Source organism: Micropterus dolomieu, linkage group LG12, assembly GCF_021292245.1.
Source record: "Micropterus dolomieu isolate WLL.071019.BEF.003 ecotype Adirondacks linkage group LG12, ASM2129224v1, whole genome shotgun sequence".
In the NCBI taxonomy this organism is placed as follows: domain Eukaryota; kingdom Metazoa; phylum Chordata; class Actinopteri; order Centrarchiformes; family Centrarchidae; genus Micropterus; species Micropterus dolomieu.
In genome coordinates, this window is record NC_060161.1 from 34,796,548 (window position 1) to 34,809,011 (window position 12,464).

General features: G+C 40.4%; 1 protein-coding gene and 1 long non-coding RNA gene across 2 annotated transcripts in view; one reads left to right on the plus strand and one right to left on the minus strand.

The window, feature by feature from the left end:
- LOC123980885 (zinc finger protein 208-like) overlaps window positions 1-12,464 on the plus strand; it is an 808,576-nt gene that overhangs the window by 182,438 nt on the left and 613,674 nt on the right. The window lies entirely within an intron of this gene.
- On the minus strand, window positions 5,820-11,285 carry LOC123980956. The gene is made up of 3 exons (XR_006827614.1): window positions 11,221-11,285; window positions 10,916-11,134; window positions 5,820-6,884 (listed from the first exon to the last, which is right to left on the minus strand). It is a non-coding gene; the product is annotated as an uncharacterized LOC123980956 (long non-coding RNA).

Here is a 12,464-nt window from a genome sequence, read left to right on the forward strand (position 1 = left end):
CAGTGGACAGTGGAGTTTACTGGTGTGAGTCCAGAGAGGGAGCAACCAGTAACACCATCAGCATCACTGTCACTGGTAAGATCAGACTGTGGAGTTAGTGTTGATGAAGCTGTGTGTAAATGATGAAATGCTGTAGTTTGTCTCTGTGTTGAGGTGGACCAGTGATCCTGCAGAGTCCTGTCCTCCCTGTGATGGAGGGACATGATGTCACTCTGCACTGTAAAACAAAGACCCCTCCCTCCAACCTCCCAGCTGGTTTCTATAAAGATGGCTCCCTCATCAGGACTGAGCCTACAGGTCACATGACCATCCACCATGTTAACAAGTCTGATGAAGGCCTCTACAAGTGTAACATCAGAGGTCGTGGAGAGTCTCCATCCAGCTGGATCTCTGTCACAGGTGAGGAGCTCAAAGATAATTCTCAAACTGACCTGGTTTTGTTTTCTACATTGAGTTCAGCAGGTTTCAGCAGAGATGATTCATGATGTGACAACATTTCTAACTTTGCAATCTACAAAGAAACAAGAGTGAAATCTGTCAGAGTTCAACCCACCGTTTGATACGTGATCTTTTTAACTCTAAAACAGACTGACATTATGAATTCACTGCTGTGTCTTTCTGTTAGCATGTTGTTGAATAAATTGTCCATTTATTTTATTATCTGTGCCTTTAATTATATTTTCTTGTTCATTTCAGTGAAACCCACCACTACAAGTCCTCCTTCCATCCCCTCTCCTCCTGGTTCCTCCTCCTCTTCCTCAACCACCCTTCCTCCTGGTTCTTCCTCTCCTCCTCTCTCTGTGTTGTTGTCTGCTGTTCTGACTTTCTGTGTTCTGGTTCTTCTGGTTCTTCTGGTTCTTCTGGTTCTACTGGTGAGACGATGCCTCCATATGAAACCTAAAGGTTAGTCACAGACTCCACGTGCTGCAGTTCACATTTAAAGTCACATTTTACTGTTGACACATTTCTATTAACACTTCTGGACGTACAAATAATAACAAGTTACAAACTGTCTCTTTAAGTCAGGCGTCCATCTGGATTCTCATAAATCACATTGCTGTTGTTAATAAAACAATCTCACCACAGGCTCCATTTAGTGAGCTGTGGAGCTTTTGATCGAATCACATGATCTTCATTGATTTAAATTTCTGCTCATTTTGGTTCATTCAGCTGCTGAAGTAGAAGCTGGGGATGATGACATCACAGATGAAATCACATACAGTGATGTCAAAATATCGCGTCACTTACAGCAGCCAATCAGACGCAGCAAAGGTAACGATGTTTTATTGATTGTGTTTTTCAGGAAGGTTCTTATGTCTTTGTGAGGACCAAGTTGAGTTTTAGACCTTGAGAGGACATTTTGGAAAGTGACGTGAGGACATTTTTATAAAATTAAGATATGGTAGAAAGAATGTTCATCAAAATAAATTAAATGTAAAATCAATATATTTTAGTCCATTAAGTTTCACACTGTAGTCTGGTGGGGTTTTTATTGAGGACAATGCTTGTTGTGCTTTTTGTATGACCCTGTCTGTTTTGTGCCTGGTGGTGAATCCGCTAACAGACGCTAAAAGCTCTGTGGTCATCCAGTTTCCTGTTTCTGATAAAAACACATCAGTGCATTTAACTGCAGGATTTTAAATAAAAAATAAAGAAATGATATAAAAGAATTCTATAAGTCTATGTCTGTTTTTTATTCAAATGCTGTTATTCATCTGTTTATTTAATGTAAATTGTCAAATTTCTCTTCCATGTGTTGTCACATTTTGTTCGTGTTTAGATTCATGTGCGACCAACTTAAAATGGATCTTAATTAAATCAAAATTTTGACTCACATTTGAATTTTACTTTCATAAAGTTACTAACTTTGTAGTTTGAGTGAAGTCCTGAAAAATCCTACATCCTGTGGTGATTATTATTACGGTGGTTATTTTATCTTAATCAAAGACAGCAGCTCTGTAGTAGTTGCTTCCGATTCAGATAAATCCCCTTTGCTTGTGTTTGGTCTCTTTTGTACTTCAGTTTAATTGGTGGACTTCAGCTACATGCTGATATTTGCTACCATATTGATCAATAGTCTCATGTCCTATTCTGTGCAAAAAATCATATTATTGTTAATTATAATAGGAGCACAACTAATCTGAATACATTTGGTATAATGACTAGTAGTAGTACATATACTAACAATACTGGTATCAGCTCTATGTGTTTTGTTTTCCAGAGAGTGATCCAGCTGCAGTCTACTCAGCAGTGAGAGGAACAGGAGACGTCAGTTATGGACAAATAGCCATCAAAGACATCAAATCAAACAGGACGAGAGGTACAGCTGCTCTTTTTTGTTTCCATCATGGACCAACTCAAAACAAATCTGCTAGAGAAGAATACTGGATGGAGTTTTTGTGTTTATCACAGCCCAAAAATTTGGAGCAAGTTTCTCAAAAAAGAGTGATCTACTCTGTGAGTTTAGTCAACTCGTTCTCACTCCCGATCCGTCACATAGAGACGCTTGGTCAAGGCCCTTTGGCGACGCCTTTTAACACCCTGGGTAGCCCTTTTGCATAATTTAATGGAGTTATGTAAACTCACTTATTCTACCACCTGCGCCTCATTCACTTCCGACAATTCACTGCTGTACGACGACAGCCTCTCCATCATAGGATTGGCTCTGCGGTTCAGTGGCATTGATTTCACATATTGCGTCCTTTTGCTTCCCAGGCTGCATGCCACCTTCCACCTCCAGCAATTTAATCAGGGCACCTATTGGGGCACCCAGGGCCGTAGTGCAAGACTCTGGACCCCACGTATAGGCATTCTCCATGCCAGCATCTCCGCTGTCCCCCCCTCCGTGAGGGCCCCGTATAGTCAACACCAGATCCTGCCACCCCCATGACCCTACCAGCAAGGTTTATGGCCGCACAGATACCTCAGACCATGTTTTATCCATACCTTAAATACGCTCTGAAGACAGTTCAGCTGACAGCTCCACTTTGGTTTCCAGCAAGACATTGAGGTTATCCCAGATCAGAATCAGAAGCAGCGTATTGCAAAGTAGTGTTTTACACATACGAGGATTGCTTTGGCGATAGGTGCTACATGTAGACAACCATAGAGCTGAAATAAATATGTAGAAATATGTACATACAGAATGAACAACGCCTTCCTCTCCTTTCCCTATCCACCGCACCAACCATCAGCATCACCACCAGGACTTACTACATAGACTCAACTCTCTTTCACCCCCAGCACCACTATGCCAAGCACCAATAGCCCCATCCTCATCCCCATATTCCAAGCACCATGCAACCCACCCACATGACACCAACACCAGCCTTCTAGCCGGCCTATGCGTGTTTGGCCCAGTCTGCCATTACCAGCACTTCCCAGGCGTTGCCCACACACCCAGATTTCTTTCTTTGAGCATTTCTCAAAATGGGCTATTTTACTCAGTCAGCCCAACGTTGGGCACTAGAGCAGCCCCAAGGTATTTAATCCACTCCCTTTCAAGCCTTCTTCCCAAGCTCACATTTCTTCGTCATCTCCCCTACCAAGCAACCATTTCTCTCGCTCCATTAAACACCTAAACTCCCCCATCCGCATCATCCCACAAGGCCGATCCGTTCTTTCCCACTTACCGCTACTATCCATCCGCGATCAATCCCTCACTGGCTTCCCACCGCTATGAAGCCGATGCTGTTTGTCTTAATACACGACCAAGCCAGAGAGACTGCTACAGCAAGTCAAACATCTAATCTCTGCAGTTGTATTCAGGAACTTTACCCTGCAACATCTGTGTACCATCTTACAGCACCTTTATACCCTGAATTAGGTCTGACAGGCAGAACTTCACCCACCTTTGTGATTTACATGGTTATTTTAACTATTATGTTACAGATGATTCATTTTTGTTGTTGTTGAAAGTTAGACATGAAAGTGTCTTTACGTTCCAGATTCAGTTTAACCCCAACAAGGTCTTGTTTAGCCTGACAGAGTGTAAATCCCAAGTTTCAGTTTTAAATATATTCCTGTTAAATAAATGTTGTTAAAGTAATTATGTTAGAAATTAAATTACATGTTTGGTGAAATTCTGTATGTTTTAGTCACCAAAGCTTACAGCAACATTAGGCGCTGGACGTGGGCCTGCACATGTTTCACTGCAGGACAGATAATAAAAAATAATATAATAAATTATAAATATGCAGATTTGCATGTCTCTGTTTATTCTCTTCACATACAGTACATAAAAAATGTGGGAACTGTTGTGCTGTTGTGAGTTTTACTCAAACACCAGTATTGATTTGTTTATTTAATCTTAATAAAATTATGTGTAGTATTATACACTGTTTTCACTTAAACGTTGTACTAGTATTTGTTGACATACCTCTTTTCTGTTCCATGTCATGTCACATTTTATCCATCATCATATTTATCTGACACCAACATTTTACATGTTTCTTAGTATTTACATTCACATTTTGATTTCACTTTAATAAAGTCATTCATTTTGTAGTTTGTGTGACGTCCTGACATGTTGACATACCACATTTTAAAATATGAAGACCTTTTGAAATGTGAAGACATTTGTATAAAGTATAATTTTTTGGAAAGTGTAAAAATATTCAATATGAGGACGTTTTGAGAAAAGCAGACTTTTTTTTAAAAACTGGGTAAATGTTTTGGAGAGGACATTATGAATTATGGGGATTATTGTAGACTATGTTGAACTTCCAAAATGTTTAGGCCTAGAGAATAAATCATGTCAGTGAGCTGCAGTGATCAGAAGTACAAAACTGTCATCGGTCAATGGACATTTGGTCATTTGATGCGATTACTTTTCTATTTTATGTAACTACATTACATATCGGACACTTGCACTCACCTTTAACAACAGACAGACAGAAATGTTTCCAAACAGCAACTGATTCAAGGTTAATCTTTTTTACTTCATAAAGTTTCAGATTGTAGTCTGTTTTTTGTTGTTGATGATGTGTGTCGCAGGTGGGTCTGTTATGTGCCCTGTGGTGAATCTGTTAACAGACGCTAAAGTGGTCGTCCAGTTTCCTTTGTCTGAAAACACTTCCGCTGTACGTGTCTCTGTGTTTCACTGCAGGACTTTAATTAAGAAATTAATTATAAATATGCAGATTTACATTCTGCTGTTTCACTGTTAAAACATTGATCTTTTTGTCTTATAGTAAATAAAAGCTACATTAAGTGTTTAAGTGATTTTAAATGAAAGAGACGACGGACTCAGCGTACCGAAGACACTTGGTTCTGCGTCTGCATCTTTTTTTCCACTCTTCATCTAAACCACAGCAGCAACTTCCTCCTGTTGATGCTAGTTTACTGAGGCGTGACACTGGTGTGGTTTCTCACTATAGTGTGCTCTGCTACAGCTGATGGTGATGTGTTTGTCTATATTCTGTTTTCTGCTGAAATGTGCGAACTTGCATTAATAGAAACGAGCAGCTTTGTGGTCATCAAACGTCCTTTTCCAGCTACTTAGTTTCCACTTATATTTGGTCTTTCTTTTCACCGCACTGCTGGCATTTATAAAAGTTATGATAAAACGTATTTTATATAATTATTTTGTTATACATGAAAAATGTTTCTACAGCAGTATAATTATTACATGTGTTGCAGTACTAGTAGCAGTGCAAACAGCTGTAAATATACTAACAGTATCAGCTACAGTACCTGCAGTAATGTAATTTGTATTTGTTTTATTTTCCAGAGAGTGATCCAGCTGCAGTCTACTAGTTAGAGGAATAGAAGACATCAGTTATGAACAAATAATCGACAGAACACACAGGACGAAAGGTACAGCTGCTCTTTATTTATGAACTTTGGACAGAGGCGTTTCCCCCTGCTTCCAGTCTTTATGCTAAGCTAACCACGACCTGACTCCAGACCAATCTTCTCATCTCCCAGAGAGAAACGGTGTTTCCAAAAACTATTCCTTTAAAGAGATGTGGGTAATAGAAATGTATCATCTGCATTACTCGCAACGTCACCCAGGAGATGAAAGGCTCCTTTGAGGACCGGCGCCCATCTGCAAACTGCGGCCCGTGTGGTGTGACCTTGGCCCTGACATGCACCTTTTTGCTGAACCTGTGAATTAAATCCACAACTCACAGACTCCCTCTGGCCTCCTGAATTTGATCTTTTCTTTAAACTAATGTTTGTGTGTAGCCCACTCGAGCATCTGTCTCAGTCAAGTTTAATATCTTCAGCTTGGCTTCAGAACTTGCAAACAAGATGTCTGAGAAACAACCAGCAGCAATGAAAGAAATGACCATCCCTCCTTTCCCAACAAGAAAGTATAGTACAAAACACATGAACACATCTCTACTGCACACAGAGCTTTGGGCTCATTATGTTCAATGCCATGGCGCTCGTATTGACAAGTTACAAAGATGCATGATGACGAACAGTGTGGAATAACTTCTGAGAGGGGTCTGTGGTGTACTGGCCTCTCATCCTGCAGTTAGATGTCACAGCTGCCTCCGAAGCCTACGGCGCACGGCCCTCGGCAATGACGGGTCAAAGGGACATTTTTGAGAAGACGAGGCGAGGCGAAAGCGACCAGGCTCTTGCCGAAGCGATTTACGCTGTAAGAGAGGTAGCAATAAAGAGGTAGAGAGGGCTTGGGGGTAGGGGGGAGCATCCTACCAGATCCACCAGAAATACAGACTGTAAAGGTAATGTTGGTACAAACTGAAAACAACTAATGGTACTGATATTTATAGTAATGTTAATTATAATGATAACAAAAATAATAAAAACTGGACTAGTTGTAACAATTGGAGCAGAGCAGGAACATGGGGTTGACAGCAGGTGAATCGCAACCACAGATCCAGACTCCCCAGCTCCAGATCGAGAAACACCTGCAGAAATTGATAGGAGGAGAGAGGAGAGGGACGAGAAAGCACAAGACTACGGGAAAGGGAAGATGTCGAGTTAGTAACCTGCAATAATGGGATGAGGTTGCATACAGAGGGAGAGAAGGAGAAAGAGAGAGGAGCTCAGTAACAAATGCATGGACTAGTTTTTCTGCATCATCTTCAGACAAGATATTCCAGATTTTTGCGATATTACGTAGGTGAAAAAAGGCAGTCCTTCAAATTTGCTTAATGTGAGATGTAAACTACATGTCCTGATAACTGCAAGATTCCTGACATTCCTGACTGGAGGCCAGGGCGATGCCATCCAGGGAAACTATATCTTTAGATAATGCGTCACGGAGGTGCTTTGGCCCTAGAACTTCAGTTTTATCTGAGTTTAACATGAGAAAATTACAGGTCATGCAGGTTTTAACATCCTGAAGGCACATTTGAAGTTTAGCTAACTGATGAGTTTCATCTGGCTTGATCGATAGATATAAATGAGTATCATCTGCATAACAATGAAAGTTTATGCAGTGTTTCCTGATAGCATTGCCTAAAGGAAGCATATATAAAGTGAACAGGATTGGTCTGAGCACAGATCCAATTAAGTAGTCTGCTTTCTGAAATTGTTGACAATGTCTGCTGTCTAAAAGAAATGCAAACTGAGAAGACTTTAAATTACATTTCACAATAAACACAACATACCTGAAATTACATAATGTGATGTTAACAAAGACTAAAACACCAAATACTGTTAGTTAGCTTAACTTCATCAGATGTTTCCCACTCACTCTAAACAAACAGACCTGAACATTTTATTTTTGGAGGTTATATTACTGCTTACTTTGACTCTACAGATGTTTCCTAGTAAAATATTCACATCACTAAAGTCTTAACTAGCTGAGACAGTTTTTTAATATTTTTTACAAGTTTTGCTGGTGCGACCTGATTCAGTGAATCTCTAGTTTGAAACTCTTGTTGGTTCCTGAGAACTGAGTGAAGCAGAGTTGTTGTCTGGTGATGTAGTTTCTTTGTCTCCAACAGTTTCTCATGTTGTTTGAACTGTTTGTGTTTGAGTTTCCAGCAGAGCCAGAGGTCGTCTACTCTTCACTGAGGTAGACCTTCACACCTTCACACCAGTCCAACTACCGATGTGCAGCTTATTTATATTTTATTAATGGTTTTTGGACTATTGTTGTCAGAGAAACTTGTTTTCTAAAGGATCAATAAACTTTGGTCTCGTTCTTGTTTTTCTCCTGTGGTTCAGTGGGTTTCACAAAGCTGTCAAATGGAAGATCTGACGTGTTCTGGTTTGGCTGTGGCTAACCGACACCTCTCTTCAGTGCAGATAGCTAAGAAGAAACAAACAAACCGCAGCCGCAGTCTCTGAACAGCATGGATGTTATATAACTTCAGTAAAAAGTGTTTGTGTTTGAAGAGTTTTGATTCTTTAGTCTGTGAACTATTGACATTCAGTCTGTAAAGACTTTGCCCTCTGTTTTAAAGGTTCAGTGTGTAATATTTCTGAGGATCTAGAAATGTAATATAATATCCACAACTATGTTTTCAGTGGTGTATAAAGACCTTACATAATGAACAGTGATGTTTTATTACTTTAGAATGAGACATTTAGTCTCATGGAGGCGTTGCCATGTTGCATCACCATGTTTCTACATTAGCCCAAATGTAGCTAGCAAGCGTCTACTGTGCATGGTCGCACTGTATAACCGTGGTTGACGTAGTGCACCGGTAGAAACTCCGTAATTCTGGTAGCTGCATAGGTGCGCCAACAAAAAGTTTCATAGCTCAGAGTGTTTGTCTGACTTGAAGCATCACTGACTAATCAGCTCACCTGAGGCTCACCTGCCAAACACCATCGCAGCGTCACTGATGGCCCAATAGTTTTTTAGATTCACTGAGGGTTTATAATCTAAGGAATACGGTTACATCTCTCATGTGTGACGGTATATCACAAGTTTTTGACGTCAATTTTTGGGCCTACACGGAACCGTCCATGCAGGCTTTGGTCAGCTTCAACGTTTCAAGTGTGGTTTACCCCCTTGCTCAGTCTCCCTCCAGCTTGTGTTCAGACTGGTCTGCCACCTGGTGGCGTTCTGACCGTACTGCATCTCCACTGTCCTCATGGTGTCTTTATATCGACACAGGGCCACAGTTAACACTCTAAATCATTCACTGACCTTACAATAAATCAATTAGTCACCAAAACTTTTAAAACATAATAACAAATTACTTGATTATTTTTACTCTCCTATTTTTTTCCTATCAATAATCAGAGTCCTGTGATGACCTAATGACTGCTGCATAAATCAACTCTCTGTATCTCTCTATATATAATAAAATATGTAATAAAAATCTATATAATAAAATGATATAATATATAACAAACTCTATAGAATATATATAGACTAATGTCTATATGTCTAAGGTCAAAAGAAACAAACCCTCAAACGTCCAGAGATGCAGGAGTGAAGGTGGATGTTCAGAGGTTTTGTTGTAGTCAGACTGTGTTTGAGCGCCACCTGCTGCTCATTAAGCAGACAAACCAATAAAGATGAAGAATAAAGAGAACAGAGAGCTGCTGTTCCTCCATCTTCTGCTCTCTCCGTCATTGTTTTACTCTCTGGATGCTGCTGGGCTCTGGTTTGGCTGCTGCTATTCATAACTTTACATCTGTTTCTGCTCTGTTATCACTGAGTTAATCAAATTATAGCAGAAAAAGATAAAGTAAGGAAAAATGAAAAGGTTTTGACATTTAAAAGTCACAATCATGAGAGAAAATTATCCTATTTTAGATTTTTTTAAAAACAACTCAGTTTGACTCAGTAACTGAAAAGTTGACTTGTGTCATAAATTTAACATTTTTTCATGTAGGATTAAAAGTATCAAGTTTCAGTTAATTAGATGCGTATTCGTGACTGCTCACTCTGAGCCCAGCAGAGGGCGATGTTGACTGTGCAGTGCTTCATGTATATATAAGACAGGGCTCCACACTGACTTTTTACCAGGAGCACTGTGGCCCCTAACTGAAAATTTTAGGCGCGAAGCAGAAAATTTAGGGGCATTAGCTACAACAATGAAAGTAAGTAGGCCTGTAATGCAAAAGTCCAAAAAGCTGTGGTTTGTCGTGGTAACAGCCCGGAGTCAAGAGACTGCACCGCTCTCTTAGAAACATTACACAGGCAACTAATTCTTATTCTACAGCAACCTCAAAGTCAGACATGCCAAAGAGGCGTCATTCCGCCGACAATTCGAAGTGGCGCTCCTGATCGCCCAAGGTACGATTTGACAGCGGATCAGATTAAACTTTGTGTGGATTTAGGATTGAATTGGCAAGGAATTGCTTCACTGTATGGGATCGATTGTCACAGACAGCGTGTTAGGATCCCATCACAGGATTACACACCACTGTCAGATGAGACTTTGATGTCGGTTGTTGGGCACATTTTAGTCAATACACCTAATGCCGGAGAAACGTATGTCCGCGGAAGTCTTCGCTCCAGAGGTATACGTGTTCAGCGTTGGAGGGTCCGCCAAGTCTTGCAGGAAATGGACCCAATCGGGCGATGCTTTCGTCGTAGTCAAGCCATTCGTCGTAGAATCTACCACGTAGGGGGACCTAATGAGTTGTGGTAAGTTACCATATTTTGATAAACAGAAAATCATGTTGTCTAGTGTGTGATTATTTAGTCTTCAATAAAGTGATTGTAATCTTAATTTGGTATTATATACAGTAGGCTAAGGCAGTAGCTTAGCTTTCTTTTGACAGGCATATCGACGGAAACCATAAACTTGTCAGCTGGAGAATGGTGTTCCACGGCTGTGTCGACGGAGACAGTCGCACGATTATATTTCTTGAATACCTCAACAACAACAGCACTGGCAGCTAACATGTATTAAATTTGGTTGACAGGTTTGCATAAATTTAATGTTAACTGACAAGCTTCCTAATTTTACCTAACAAGATATTTATAATGTTCAAGCCAGCTGTGCTAGCATGGAACATGACGTACCTAGCTCCTGAAGGGATCTCCCCGTCAAACGCCTCACGGAGTTTGAGTAGCAGGGTCGCGTGGTCCCATGATTTATCTAGTTCTAGTGCACTCAATATGTGGCCCCTTTCATGTAACACTGCCTTCATTTGTTGCTTTGGGACTTTTTTGTCCCGAGGGCTGCAGAGCAGTATTACGTCCTTGAAAAACGTAATTTCACAGTGGTAGGCTGGTTTTGGTCTGGAAAGTGGACAAAATTAACATGCGTTGTTTATGTTAAATTTATAGTCTATAATATATAATAAACAAACAATTATGTTACTCACCTTCTCTTTGCTTTTGACTTGCCCCAGTTGCCGAATCGCGCGGCCTGGAACTGAGGCGTCTGCACTTGTTGAGCCACCGGGGGTGGGAGGTGCGGGGTAGGGTCGTTCCTCATATTAACATTTAGGTATTTGGCCTAAACAACAAGCTTATCTCATTGTTTTCATTATTGACCGGGTTTATTTCCAGAAGCCTCTTGGTTCACAAGACAGTTCATGAGGGCTGGTGAACCAAGCAGCCTCCTCAAAATATTGATGGCCTCCTCAGACTGGTTTCCTGCCATTGCTGCTGTCCACACTGCGTCGCTGCCGTCGCTGCCCACTGCCCGGGCTTTAGATGCGCATGCGCCGTTTCCCCACCATTCTAAAAAAAAAACACTTCCTGTCGTAACTTTCAAATTACAATCAGGGCAAACCTCTTTTTCAGGCCAAACCGAACTTTTATACAGTGTATGGGTAAAGAACGATTAAATAAAAAAAATATATTTATTTTTTATATGCGAGTGATCTGTCTTATAGTTACAGATTGTGTATCAAACCAACTATATTTGCTGACAGATTGAGGAAAACATTTAGTTTAACATCCTTAAAGCTATGGGAAGAGAATTGCACTTCATTTAATTTTTGCTCGTCACCTTTATTTCATACACTTGCTTTTTCACATGAAACCCACAACACTGTCTGATCAACAAGATGCAATGATTTGCTGACTTGTGAAATACAGTAGACTCATAACATGCATTTTGACCACGCGATTTTTATATAATATTTTCCACATGGTGCGTGACATCAGTACCTTCCTGTTACAATGAAACAGCTTCCGGGCGCACAGATAGGCTGTTTCCGGGTAAGGGTTGTGTGTGGAACCTTTTACTGTGTATGTGCCCGTTTTCAGTGCGTGTGTGTCTGTATTTCAATGGTTTCACCCTGAAAACATTAAAAAACAGACACGCACACTGAAAACTGTCACACACGCACTGACAATGTGCGCATATACACTGAAATACAGGGGTATCTGAGTGTGTGCGTTTAAAATTATTTTAGTGCGCCCGGAAGCTGTTGTAGTGTAACAGGAAGCCTTAGATTCCTGTCCTAACTTTCAAAATAAAAGCATAGCTAACATGATGATACATGGATTTCAGTGCGAGTGGTTTTCCTTGTTCAGAGAGATTGTTTATCTAAGCAATTACAGTGAGGAAAATAAGTATTTGAACACCCTGCTATTTTGCAAGTTCTCCCACTTAGAA